This window comes from Erpetoichthys calabaricus, chromosome 12 (assembly GCF_900747795.2).
Source record: "Erpetoichthys calabaricus chromosome 12, fErpCal1.3, whole genome shotgun sequence".
Classification (NCBI taxonomy): Eukaryota; Metazoa; Chordata; class Cladistia; order Polypteriformes; family Polypteridae; genus Erpetoichthys; species Erpetoichthys calabaricus.
This window is the reverse complement of record NC_041405.2, coordinates 144,036,991-144,051,714: the sequence shown is the minus strand read 5'-3', so window position 1 is coordinate 144,051,714 and position 14,724 is coordinate 144,036,991. Positions and strand designations below refer to the sequence as shown.

The following is a 14,724-nucleotide window of genomic DNA, read 5'->3' as shown; positions in this document are numbered from 1 at the left end:
ATCTATCTATCTATCTATCTATCTATCTATCTATCTATCTATCTATCTATCTACAGTGCATCCAGAAAGTATTCACAGCACATCACTTTTTCCACCTTTTGTTATGTTACGGCCTTATTCCAAAATGGATTAAATTCATTTTTTCCTCAGAATTCTACACACAACACCCCATAATGACAACGTGAAAAAAGTTTACTTGAGGTTTTTGCAAATTTATTAAAAATAAAAAAACTGAGAAATCCCATGTCCATAAGTATTCACAGGCCTTTGCTCAATACTTTGTCGATGCACCTTTGGCAGCAACTACAGCCTCAAGTCTTTTGAATATGATGCCACAAGCTTGGCACACCTATCCTTGGCCAGTTTCGCCCATTCCTCTTTGCAGCACCTCTCAAGCGCTCCATCAGGTTGGATGGGGAAGCGTCGGTTCACAGCCATTTTAAGATCTCTCCAGAGATGTTCAATCGGATTCAAGTCTGGGCCACTCAAGGACATTCACAGAGTTGTCCTGAAGCCACTCCTTTGGTATCTTGGCTGTGTGCTTAGGGTCGTTGTCCTGCAGAAAGATGAACCGTCACCCCCAGTCTGAGGTCAAGAGCGCTCTGGAGCAGGTTTTTCATCCAGGAGGTCTCTGTACATTGCTGCAGTCATCTTCCCTTTATCCTAGACTAGTCTCCCAGTCCCTGCCACTGAAAAACAACCCCAACAGCATGATGCTGCCACCCACCATGCTTCACTGTAGGGATGGTATTGGCCTGGTGATGAGCAGTGCCTGGTTTCCTCCAAACGTGACGCCTGGCATTCACACCAACGAGTTCAATCTTTGTCTTATCAGACCAGAGAAGTTTCTTTCTCATGGTCTGAGAGTCCTTCAGGTGCCTTTTGGCAAACTCCAGACGGGCTGCCATGTGCCTTTTACTAAGAAGTGGCTTCCGTCTGGCCACTCTATCATACAGGCCTGATTGGTGGATTGCTGCAGAGATGGTTGTCCTTCTGGAAGGTTCTCCTCTCTCCACAGAGGACCTCTGGAGCTCTGACAGAGTGACCATCGGGTTCTTGCTCACCTCCCTGACTAAGGCCCTTCTCCCCTGATCGCTCAGTTTAGATGGCCGGCCAGTTCTAGGAAGATTCCTGGTGGTTTTGAACTTCTTTCACTTACGGATGATGGAGGCCACTGTGCTCATTGGGACCTTCAAAGCAGCAGAAATTTTTCTGTAACCTTCCCCTGATATGTGCCTCGAGACAATCCTGTCTCGGAGGTCTACAGACAATTCCTTTGACTTCATGCTTGGTTTGTGCTCTGACATGAACTGTCAACTGTGGGACCTTATATAGACAGGTGTGTGCCTTTCCAAATCATGTCCAGTCAACTGAATTTACCACAGGTGGACTTCAATTAAGCTGCAGAAACATCTCAAGGATGATCAGGGGAAACAGGATGCACCTGAGCTCAATTTTGAGCTTCATGGCAAAGGCTGTGAATACTTATGTACATGTGCCTTCTCAATTTATTTATTTTTAATACATTTGCAAAAATCTCAAGTAAACTTTTTTCACGTTGTCATTATGGGGTGTTGTGTGTAGAATTCTGAGGTAAAAATGAATTTAATCCATTTTGGAATAAGGCTGTAACATAACAAAATGTGGAAAAAGTGATGCGCTGTGAATACTTTCTGGATTCACTCTATCTATCTATCTATCTATCTATCTATCTATCTATCTATCTATCTATCTATCTATCTATCTATCTATCTATCTATCTATCATATAGTGCCTTTCATATATCATAAAGTAATATAGTGCCTTCTATCTATCTATCTATCTATCTATCTATCTATCTATCTATCTATCTATCTATCTATCTATCTATCTATCTATCTATCTATCTATCTATCTATCTATCATATAGTGCCTTTCATATATCATATAGTAATATAGTGCCTTTAATCTATCTATCTATCTATCTATCTATCTATCTATCTATCTATCTATCTATCTATCTATCTATCTATCTATCTATCATATAGTGTCTTTCATATATAATATTGTAATATAGTGCCTTCTATCTATCTATCTATCTATCTATCTATCTATCTATCTATCTATCTATCTATCTATCTATCATATAGTAATATAGTGCCTTTAATCTATCTATCTATCTATCTATCTATCTATCTATCTATCTATCTATCTATCTATCTATCTATCTATCTATCTATCTATCTATCTATCTATCATATAGTAATATAGTGCCTTTAATCTATCTATCTATCTATCTATCTATCTATCTATCTATCTATCTATCTATCTATCTATCTATCTATCTATCTATCTATCTATCTATCTATCTATCTAGTGCCGTAGCCACTAATGGCACTGCCTATCCAGCACCCACATTTCTTCATGCCCATGTCTGGCTTTGGTGGCTTTAAGATGATGTCACACAAGATCCCGAAGGGGTTTATTTGCTTTGTTTTCCTGTTGTGTTGCTTTTCTATCCCTTTTGTTTGTATTGTTCCTGCAGTGAAGGTTGAAATTTCAATCCAACAATCGGTGTTACATTTCTTTTTTCCATTAGCATATTCTGTCCATAGCTGTCAGGACTAACCATTTAAGTTAGTATAGTTCACAGTGTCTTACATAAAGGTACAGCAAATACTAAACAAGAAAGAACAGATGGGACTTCAGTCTGGGTGTGAACAAGAAGGCATATGAAGTTTCGCAGTCACATTAGGGAAGAATTTCTAGAAAGTTGATTCTGTTCATTTGGACATAGATTTTTTTTTTTTTCCAACGGAGATACGTTACAGTATATTTACACCTACAGGACAGTGGTCACTCTTTCATTGATGAAGATGTGCACATCCTGGACAGGGAGGAATGCTGGTTTGAGCGAGGACTCAAGGAGGCCATTTACGTGAAAAAGGAATGACCATCTCTGAACTGAGGAGGGGGCCTAAGGGTACATCTTTCACCATCTTACAATGCTGTGATTGCAGCCATTCCCCAACTCTCTGTGAATGGTACTCATGGCCATTGATCAACGGACAATCTGCATATCATTGGTCACACGGCCCATCGTTAGTCAATGGTACTATTTTCGGTCATTATGCAAAGGTACTGTTTATAAGGTTGGAGAAACCTGCAGTCAACTGAGACTGAGGAAGTCACTTGGATGAGTGATGACACGTATCTCTCTTGGAAAAAAAAAAAAAAAAAAACTATGTCCAGATGAACAGAATCAACTTTCTAGAATTTCCTTACCTGGATTATTGAGCATGCATCGAGACTAGGGAAGAATGTTTTCCAAGAGTGCTGAAGTTAGAATTTTGATCCATCTACCTTATGATGAGTAGTTCCTCATCGAGTGGTTCAAGGGTCTCCACCAACATGGCTCCAGAAACTCAATTGCCTGCGTAAACACTTGATTATCCCTTGATGTTTTGTTTTACAGAGATGTTTACTCACACCAGCACTTGACTGGTACATAATTTTAGATTGAGCTTTATGAAACAGCAATGACATAGAAAGTTCGGGGTCCAGCTGGGACACCTATTTATTTTCCATACAGGACTAAAAGGTGTATAAGTGCATTGCCAGTAGTTGTTATGGCCTAACCCTGATTTCTAACAATAGGCTCTCATAATGAGCAGAGCTTGTCCTCTGTGTGTCTCTCACTCTTTTTCAGTTATTAGACTTCCTGGTGTATTTCAAGAGTGTTTTTACATGGATTTGGTGAGTTGAGTTATGTTGACTACTAGAATTCTTCTTCCAGGCTGACAATACTGGAATTGGGCAGGATTCAGACAATCACATTGTATTTCCTTGTGATTAACAGTCAAGTGCCAAAGCCCTAATCACTGAGTATCTTGTGTCTTGAATTTCTAATGCAAGACCAAATGCGTATTTAATATTCTGAGATATTAAGTGATACTCAGCACATTAGAAATGCCCTCATGATCAAAGCAAACTCCCATGATGTGGAAAGTAAGAAAATAATGAAACAGTTTATTCCACATTTAAGAATAAAGTTCAAGATCACTATAAATATAAAATACTGAAACACCCAATAAACTCTCTTGACCTCAGGTGATAGAGGCGAGGCACAGCCACAGGTGTCTCCAAACATTACTGCAAACAAAGGGTGTTTTGGAAACATTTATTGGAGGGAGTGAGATGAGAAGGCATTGTCTCAACAAAAGACCGATCTCATGTGAAACGATTACGTCAGTGGCTACAACAATGGAGCCTTTCCTAATGAACAAGCAGTGGATCCAGAACTGATGCCTCTGTAGAAGGAGCAGCACAGAAGATTTCACACAGGGATGAAATTGAGAAGCTTCTCATACAGTGCCTTGCATGGAGTGTGGCATGAATTATACATGTGAAATTTCATGGCATGAGCAAATGAAAAATGTATCAGACCACAGAATATTTTTACAATGTCTTTTATATACACACATACAGTATATAAATAATGTACTGTGTATATATATCTTTGTATAGTGTCTTTTCTTATACAGTACATAAACAGCATATATATACAGTATATGTACTACTGTAAATCTCTTTACATAATGCCTTATCTATCTATCTATCTATCTATCTATCTATCTATCTATCTATCTATCTATTATATAGTGCCTTTCATATCTATCTATCTATCTATTGTGGTAGCCAGCCCGGACAAAGACAGGCGGACACCGTAGGCTTGAAACCCAACACACGTTTATTGAACATACTATATAAAAATGACAGCACACAACCCAGTACTCCCGTACTTTTCACCCACAAAGTCCAGGCCTCTTCACAATGCCTCTCTCCTCTGGTCCGCCTCCACTCTTCTCCTCTGAGTTCTGTCCTTCATCCACCAGACTCCAGCCATCGAATGGAGGGAGGCGGCCCCTTTTTATATCCACCCGGACTTGCTCCAGGTGCCTCCCAACAAGCTCCTGCCGGCACTCCCTGGTGTGGCGGAAGTGCTGGCTGTGCACACGGAAGCACTCCAGGTGTCCCTGGTCTTCGTCCACCAAGTACTTCTGGGTGTGGAGGAAGTGTTGAGGGCCAGGGCTCCTCAGGCAGCTGGGCACCCCCTGGAGGTGACCACGGGCCCCTATAGGGTTGAGCTTCCATGTTCCTTTCCCATGGTCCCCGAAGCCACCAGGGCGGTCGCCCCCTCGTGGGAGGAGGTGTAATCCCTCCTCTGGTCCTTCTGGGAGTCCTTGGCTGGATACCACCCTTAGCTGCTCGCCACACTATCTATCTATCTATCTATCTATCTATCTATCTATCTATCTATCTATCTATCTATCTATCTATCTATCTATCTATCTATCTATCTATCTATCTATCTATCTATCTATCTATCTATCTATCTATCTATCTATCTATCTATCTATCTATCTATCTATCCAGTCAATACGTTTCTTTTGCCTTCATCCTCTATTGCACTTGGAGGCCCCATAATTGATGTTCCTGGGGGTATTTTCTGCCTGTCAACATTGGACACCTTGATCTAAATCTGGCTTGATGAAAACCTGACTTTTGTCCACCAGCTCAGAGATCACTCCTTCTGATTCACATCAACTTCAAGGTTCTCTCTGCAGCCTCTGTGATGGTTCTGAATGCCTTCATCTTGTGTTTGGCTGTGATATTTAGCAGACTGAAATCCTTGCAGATTGACTGCTCTTAAAACCTTTAGCAGTACATCTCAGTGGGATTCATACTCTCCTTTGGAATGCTAAACTCACCTGCCTGACCTTTTTCTTACCTCTTATATTTGCTCCTTTTAATGGACAGTTCATTTTAAAATATACATAAGTAACGGCATAGACACCAGCATCATGTCTGATGTAAGGCGTTGCTAATGCAACATCAAATAGAAACTTGAACCACCTCATTCTCTGTTCCAAGAAGTACAGATGACCCTTTCAAAGCATGTCGAGTCTTCTCCCCTAACAGGAGATGTAATTTTGCTCAGGCTCTTTGACATTAATGACCTACTGCTGAAGTACTGGCTGATTCCAAGTCATGCACTCTGTACATGGAGACTAGATAGATCCACGATCCACAAAGGGAGCAAAGTTTGTGAGAGGGTACCTTGCCATTAAATCCTTATCTAACATGTTTTCAGCTGAGCTTACTTTTGCATTGCCAGCATACGCCTCTTTCGGGCACTGGTTTGAAGGGTGAACAGGTGAAGGATTTGGGGGCCACACATTCTCTTCACCACTTTCATCAGAAATGAAGACTCCAATCAGAAGAAGAGCTAAAACCACTACTGAGACAACCCCTCTTCTTGTGTGCTGATTTAAAAATCCCATCCCATAAAATCGTTATCATTTGATCAAACAACACCACAGAGGAAGGCACCTCAGTGTTCACCTACTCTGTTTTTTTACTACATTATTTAAGTTTGAATCATTGGCTGCTAAATAGAGTTAACAAGGGTACCCTGACCACCGTATGTACAGCTGGCATAGTCGTCAGTATTTCTGGGAAACTTCAGAGTGTTTTGAAATACGAGGGACGTTCAAAGCGTTTCTGCACTTTTATATTTGTGTTGGAAATGGTGAAGGCAGGAGGTGTAGTACTTGGGAATTAAAAAATTGGTATGATGCTGGGAAAATTGCATCGTAAAGGAAGGTAACTATATAGAAAAGTGATGTCATTTGTTTTCGAAATTCTTAATAGATAGATTTAAAAAAATGTGCGGAAACATTTTGAATGTCCCTCATAGGTGCGGCACATTCAAATCTGGGTACTTTTGTTTACAGACACACCATTACCTATACTGTTTTTGGCTGCGGCCTTTTTACCCCCAAAGAGATGTGTGTTTCTTTTGGGGAGAGAAGTGTGAAAAACCAAAAAAGAGGAGTAATCATGAGAGAAAAAATAAAAGGGGAAAAAGTTATTTACATTAATAAAATGTAAATATTGAGACATACTGCTGTGATAGGGAATGCAGTGATATATGGACAAGAGAAAATTACAGAAATGGTTGGTTATTTCTTTTGAACCATATTGAGAGGAATCAAATTATATAGACCAGAGTTAAACAAACCAATCGAAGACAGAACATTATCGAAATAGTGCAAAGGAGAAAATCGAGAAATCAGGAAAAAATTTTGAAAGAAGCTAGTTTAGTTTACAGAGAAAGAATCACCAATTTTCAGAACAAAATTCTTCTCTTATGAGGAATCAGAAGTGGTTCAGAAGCAAGTAATAAGCAAAAGGATTTTGTGTAGCAGGCAGTGAAAGAGGTGCTACCAACCAGGGTGGCTTGTTATAAAAGACAACTGGGAAATGATAAAAAAGAGTCCAAGAGTGTAGAGAAGAGGAAAATGCACTCCATATGTTTCAAGAGATCAAAATGTCAAAGAAAATGTGAAGAGAGGTGGAAGAAAAGTGGAAACAAATGACTTAACCAGCAAAAAATAGCAACAGACATTGTACTATCCACCTTAATAAAAGCATAAGTGTCTGTCTTTGTGTCCATCCGGTTTCTATGTCTCTGACATTCCTAAAGATGGCACTTCACAAACATTTTTAATAATAAAATGCATTGCATCACAGACTGCAACACTGCTTTTACGAATCCCATGCCAAATGACATACAACAGAGGCATACACAGTGCATTTGTCATTCCAACAGATGGCACATCACAAACATTTCTTAGTAATGGAAAGCATTGCATTTGTCATTCCAACAGGAGGTGCATCACAAACATTAACACTGTGTTTATGAATTCCATACCAAATGACTTATAACAGAGACATATGCATTGCATGGTGCACTGCAAATAGTAACGTGGATGTCTACATTGATTGCTGAGATTTCAACTCATCTTAGATGGGTAACAAACCTAGTATAGAATACATTTTTTTAAACAAGTCACCCCGGTGAAAATCAAACAGTGGGGAGTGATCAACATAAGAAAAGCAAGCAAAACAATGGAAGAATGTAACACTAATAAAGAGAATGTTTCAAGATTGTAGAGAAAAACCAAGAGAGTTTATGATAAGAAAGACTGTAAGATATAGGAGGAGGTATGTCTGATAAAAGGTGAAGAACTTGTTGATTGGCTAAATGGAGCAAATTAAAATGAAACTAGAAATATAAGCCTTAAGTGTGGAACTGCAAGATTTAAGCGTTGAAAAGAAGTATAAAGTGATGGAAGTACAAAAGTTACATTCTGTAAACATTGTTTAAATTATTAATAAAGGTTTATAAGTACACAGATGTTATGATGATTTAAGAAGATGAGATTCAGAGTGATCTTGAAAATCATTTCATGATCAATGGGGAAGTTAAATTAAGTAAATTAAAGGAGATCTGACCTGTAAATATTAGGTCTTAAGTAATGGATTTTAGACAATAATATATATATATAAAATCTTTATATCCAGGTGTCTAACCAGCGTACAATACTGGTAGAGACAGGCACATTGGAGGTAGAAGAACAGATCACTGCTGAAGAGCTGAATTGCAGAGAAAGGAATACACAGACAAAACAGCACTTCTGGTAGTGAGTATAACGGCATTAGTAGAGCTGTTGACAGTATTTGGATCGGAATCAGAGAAGCTGGGATAAAATACAAGCATAGCCAAAACAAAATGGATGAAGATTGGTGAACAAGAAGAAACACATAGATTGGAACATAAAAGCCAAGAGCTGAAAAGAATAGAGAGATTCACATATTTGGGAGTGAGATTGAGGTGAAGATGGATGTGATGAAGAGATTAGGTATGGCAGGAGCTGTATTTGTTAAGTTAGAAATTGTGGACAAAAATTAAGAGTCTATAATGAAGGTCAGTAAGAGCAAGACAGAATACTTGTGTGTGAATGAGAGGGAGGTCAGAGGAATGGTGAGGATGCAGGGAGTAGAGTTGGTGAAGGTGGATGAGTTTAAATACTTGGGATCAACAATTCAGAGTAATGGGGATTGTGGAGGAGAGGTGAAAAAGAAGCACAGGCAGGGTGGAATGAGTGGAGAAGGAGTGATCTGTGACAGACGGGTATCAGCATGAGTGAAAGGGAAGGTCTTCAGGACGGTAGTGAGACCAGCTATGTTATATGGGTTGGAGACGGTAACACTGACCAGAAAGCAGGAGGCAGAGCTGGAGGTGGCAGAGTTAAAGATGCTAAGATTTGCATTGGGTGTGATGAGGATGGGCAGGATTAGAAATGAGGACATTAGAGGGTCAGCTCAAGTTGGAAGGTTGGGAGACAAAGTCAGAGAGGCGAGATTGCGTTGGTTTGGACATGTGCAGAGGAGAGATGCTGGGCATGGATGTTAAAGATAGAGCTGCCAGGAAAAAGGAAAAGAGGAAGGCCTAAGAGAAGGTTTATGGATGTGGTGAGAAAGGACATGCAGCTGGTGGGGGTGACAGAACAAGATGACGAGGACAGAAAGATATGGAAAATGATCTGCTGTGGAGCAGAAGAAGAAGAAGACAAAAAAGCTAAAAGTGTGGGTAGCCTTGTATGGATCTGAAAGCTAGACATTTAACTAATGTGGGTAGCCTTGTATGGATCTGAAAGCTAGACATTTAACTAAGTAATTAATGGAAGACTGGATGTTTTTGACCAAAGATGCTTGAAAAGGATTATGATAATAATGATGAGTAACAAGGGGAAAAAAGACAGATAAGATGGAACTGAGTAAAATAGGAGTATCGAGAATGATAAGAATGGGCAGGACATGTATGATGCATGGATGACTCAAGGACAGCAAGAAGAGGGGAAAGATGGGTTCTGGTAGGAAGGAGAAGAGCAGGAAGGCCAAGAAGGAGGTGGAAAGCTATGGTGATAGATGAAGCAAGAGACTGAGGTGCAAGAGGAAGAAACCTGTAGGAAGTGGCACCGGATAGAGAGAAGTGGAGGAAGCTTTATAACAGGTGGGGAACGCAGCATCGAAGACAATGGAAGAATGTCTAACTTTTTGATCCAGGGCAGGCTAAAGAGACGCACATTTCTCACAAGGTATGCTTTATTGGTGAAACGCATCTCAAAAGGAGTGGTGGTTCAGTGTGATGCTGTTCCTCTGGCCATGTCTGACTGTGCTCCTGTGCTGAGTGGTGATGTGCAGCCAAACTCAAACCTGACAGACCTTAAAGCATCTGAGGACATAGAGCTCTTAGTCATAGAAAACCACCCACACTATTAATAATTAAACAGTGGAATGATGGCTTCATAAAGTCTTGGTAAATGGAAAACTGATCATGGAAGCTGTTACACAGGGGCTTCAATTCATACTTCCTGGTGATTCATCAAACTGGGTGTAGTAGATTACCAGGGTTAAAAAATAATAGTGTCTATTAGTTACATACCTGTATCATGTGGAAATAAGCAAGCTGGTGCACATGTATATTATGGGAGGGTATTTTTAGGACTGACAAAACTTTAGAGTATTTAAAATTATGGTTCAACTGTCTGGTAAATGATAAGTTCTTTGAAATATTGTTTCACCTTTCCTGAGTGCCTTCATTAGACATCATGGCATCAAAAAGCTTCCCCTGTGTGCTTACCCTATCTGACACACATTTTCACCATACTACTATGAATACTTTGGGACCACTGGAGCTGTCTGCCTAAAGACACAAATAAATACAGTAATGTTGTTGATCATGTAACAATACCCTCTTTTTCATTTGTCTTTTGATTTTGCTTTTGAAGAACCCACCCACATTTGATATTTTGTATTCTTTGGCTCCTTCTCCAACGTTGCAATAACTTCTAGGATATCTCTCATATTCCACTTTGATAAAACGGCAATGTTATTCACATGAATGTATCTTTCATTCGTAAAGGTACAAAAGCAAAGTCCATTACATGTGAATGGGGTGCGTGACTGCTGGAGATCTAAGTAACACACGCAGGATTACTCTGGGAATCAGTGATGAGGATTGAGAATGAAAACTTCTGGTTTACAGGCCAACACTGTAACCATCTGGGGCTATGCTGCCTGATAATATAGTCTCAGGAGATCTTTACCAGCAGGAGAAAGCAGTTAGATTTAACTTACTGATAATCACGTGTGCTGGACTTCTTGTAATTTGCCTCTGTGCCAAGTTACCAACAGGTCAGAGCCACCTGCCCTCATTTGGAGAACTCCTAAAATGGCAAGTACTTCTTGACAGCAGATAATTGTCATCTTGCTTCTGGTAAAACACGTTTCATCTCAGTCCACAGGGGAGCAATCCTGAAATGGAATGTATTGTACTCTAGCACAAATCCCAAACAGCTTAATCTATTATTGTTATGTCACCTGGCTTTGAATTTAGTATTAATACATTTAGCACCATAAGAGTGGCACAAGGTGGCAAGCTGCAACATTCGAAAAATTTCGCTTAAACTTTATTGCTAGTGTTTTTTTTTTTGTATAAAATATCTGTCCATTATTTCTAAAAACATTATAACAGTAAGAGCAGCAATGACAGTTAAAGCAAAATGAGATTTTGACTGGTCAAATAAAAATATGTCTTTCACCTTTAATAGTCTTCTTGAAAGTATATGAAATATGCATTATTTGTGGAAATGCAAAAGACAGTAAAACAACATTGTGCTTTTACTGAATGCACAGACCTTAGTATTATTTAGAAAGGCAGGAAAATTATTTCTCTAATATCTTATCCTATATTTGTACATTGGCTTAATGTGAAGAAACATCCACAAAGCAATCAAATAAAAATAGACTGCTTATACCAGTTGTGTCAGTAATATTTTCTAACAGATGACATTTCATAAATGAGACTAGAGAATTTTGACTATCTGGATCATTTCTATTGTGATCATTCAAGTTGTTATTGCTTCAACAATAACATTGTACATTTTTGAAGCACTCTAGTCCAATAGAATGATCTTCTGGGTCATTTATAGTATACCTAATATTCTGTATGAACTCCATACCAACAGAGAGACCACTAGTTATACTCGTCATCTTTGTATCCCATCAAATTTAACCAAGGAGTGTGGAAAGTGATTGTTTATAGCCTGCAAGACTCATTTATACGTCTAACTATTGCTAAAATAGGAGAGTATGTAGTCAATGAGAGAATATAAACCAGAAACTGGGGATTTTCTTGAGGTTTTTAATTAACTTAAAATATTGACATATTAAAACAAATTCTGAGTTTCAAAGCTTTAAAGTACAAATATCACCAAGAAGAAAAATTCAGTTTATGCTTTGTTATTTAGTAAAATTGAATTTGTCATGGAACTGAATACTTTTGCAAGACACTGTATATATATACAGTACATATACTGTATATATATATATATATATATATATATATATATATATATATATATATATATATATATATATATATATATATATATAATATATATTTATATATATACACAGTGGATTTAGAAAGTACTCATGCCCCCTCACTTTTTGCAGACTTTATTGTATTGTGACACATTTGCCATTTCTCCCCATTAATCTACACCAAATAACCTACAATGACAAAGTGAAAAGATGTTTTCAAAAACATTTGCAAATTTCGTAAAAATCAAAAACTGAAATATTTCATTCATTTAAGTATCCAGACCCTTAACTCAATACTCTGAAGAAACCCCTTTGTCTGCAATTACACTTTCAAGTCGTCTTCAAGTCCCTACAAGCTTTGCACACCTGGATTTGGTCCGTTTATTCCATTTTTCTTAGCAGATCCATACAAACTCTGTTAGATTGGATGGACATGTCTAAACTGCCATATTCAGTTCTCTCCACAGATGTTCTATGGGGTTTAAGTCTGGAGTTTGGCTGACTCAATCAAGGGCAGTCAGAGATTTCTCCCAAAGCCACTTCTGCGTTATCTTGCTTGAAAGCTTTGGGTCATTGTTGTGCTGAAAGGTGAACTGCTGCCCCAGTCTGAGATTGCAAGCACTTTGGGGAAGGATTTCTTTGAGGACCTCTTTGCATTTGGCTGTATTCACGCTTCCCTTAATTCTGACCAGTCATGATGCTGTCACCACTGTGTTTCACCAGAGAGATGGTATCAGAGACATGATAACCAGCGCCTGGTTTCCACCAGATGTAGTGCTTGGTGTTCTACCCAAAGAGCTCAAATTTTGCCTCATGAGACAAAAGAATCACTTTTCTCATGCTCTCAGATTCTTTTAAATGTCATCAGGCAAACCCCAAGCATGAGTTAGTCACTCTACCATAACCCCCTGATTGATGGAGTGCTGCTGAGATCAAAATCCTTCCGACAGGTTCTCCCATCTCATCTGAGGACTTCTGAAACTCAGCAACTGTTGGGCTCTTGTTCATATCCCTGCTAAAGGTCCCTCTTACTCGGCCAACTCTAGAAAGAGTCCTGGTTGTTTTAACACTTCTCCAATTTCACAATTATTGAGGCCAATGTGCTTATGAGAACACTCAAAGCTTTACTAATGGTTTTATCTCCTTGCTCTGATCTCTGCCTCACCACAGTCTGATCATAGAGGTCTACAGAGAGTTCCTTGGTTTGGTTTTTGCACTGACATGCAGTGTGAATTGTGGGACCTTTTATACACAGCTGCCTTTCTAAATGACGTCTAATACATTTAGTGGACTCCAGTCAAGTTCTCGAAACATCAAGGATATCAAATCAAATGAAATCTCAAGGAGAAATAAAGCACACAGGATACACCTGGCCACAATCTGGAGTGTCATGGAAAAGAGTCTGAATACTTAAATAAATGAGAGATTTCAATTTTTGTTTTTAATAAATTTGCAAACATGTTTTCACTTTGTTACTATGGGTTACTGAGTGTGGACTGATAGGAAATCTATTTATTTAAAATTCAATTTACAACACAATGAACTCTGCAAAAAGTAAATGAGTCTGAATGCTTTCCAAATCTACTGCATATATGCAAATTTCTACAAGTAATTTATTTAAACATAATTTAAACAATATTCAAGCATAGTATAATAAAATTAAAACATTATCAAATCAATTTAGAGTGACAGAAGATCAGAACCTATCCTGGCAGCATCAAATTCAATGTTCACTCACACAAGGCCAAGTAACCCGATCAGCACCTTTTTATAAAGATGGAAAGAAAATCCACATGTAGGACGTGCGCACTCCACACAGACAACTTCCAGTCAGAGGATTTGAAACCAAACACTGGATCTGTGAAGGCAGTAGCATTAATCACAGTGCCAACCCTAAAATTAATAGTTGAATGCAACTAAAAGTATTACCCTAGAAAATGCCAAGTCTTGGTTAGACATTAGTTTCGATATTTTAAGCAAATAGAAATGGATAAGCTATATTGTTCTGAAATGTTTGTTTTAATTTAAACCTTTTCTTATAGTCTTCTTATATTCGTACATCTTCATGATATTTTTCAAATATTGAACACATTTTTATAAAAGTAAAATGATGTAAAAAATATAAAAATTAGAAGTTGGTATAAAAATATTTTGGCTGTAAAAGTGAAACACTTACTGAAGAGTCATTTGTGTTATGTGAGGTGTAATGGCTAAGGAATCGACCTAAAGGTTGCTGGTTCTGGTTGACAATGTCCTTTGAGTCACTGAGTGAGATTGAGGAAATCACTTAACCTTCAAGCATTCCAGATGTAGAAAATATTTTGGAAATGAAGGGGACGTGCATTTACAACTGAAACTAGGAAGAACTTTTTTATGCAGAGTTATGTGATTCTAGGACAAACTACCAAAACATGCAGATGAATGGTTAAGAAGACTCCAGATGAGATA

The 14,724-nt window shown here is 38.5% G+C and overlaps 1 protein-coding gene across 1 annotated transcript in view; it reads right to left on the bottom strand.

The window, feature by feature from the left end:
• Positions 1–11,457: 11,457 nt before the first annotated feature.
• The window catches only part of atp8b3 (ATPase phospholipid transporting 8B3), a 74,298-nt gene continuing 71,031 nt past the window's right edge, over positions 11,458–14,724 (bottom strand). The window contains exon 29 of the transcript XR_007936529.1: positions 11,458–11,887. The gene's annotated coding sequence lies outside the window, so the exon portion shown is untranslated. The remainder of the gene's footprint in view (positions 11,888–14,724) is intronic.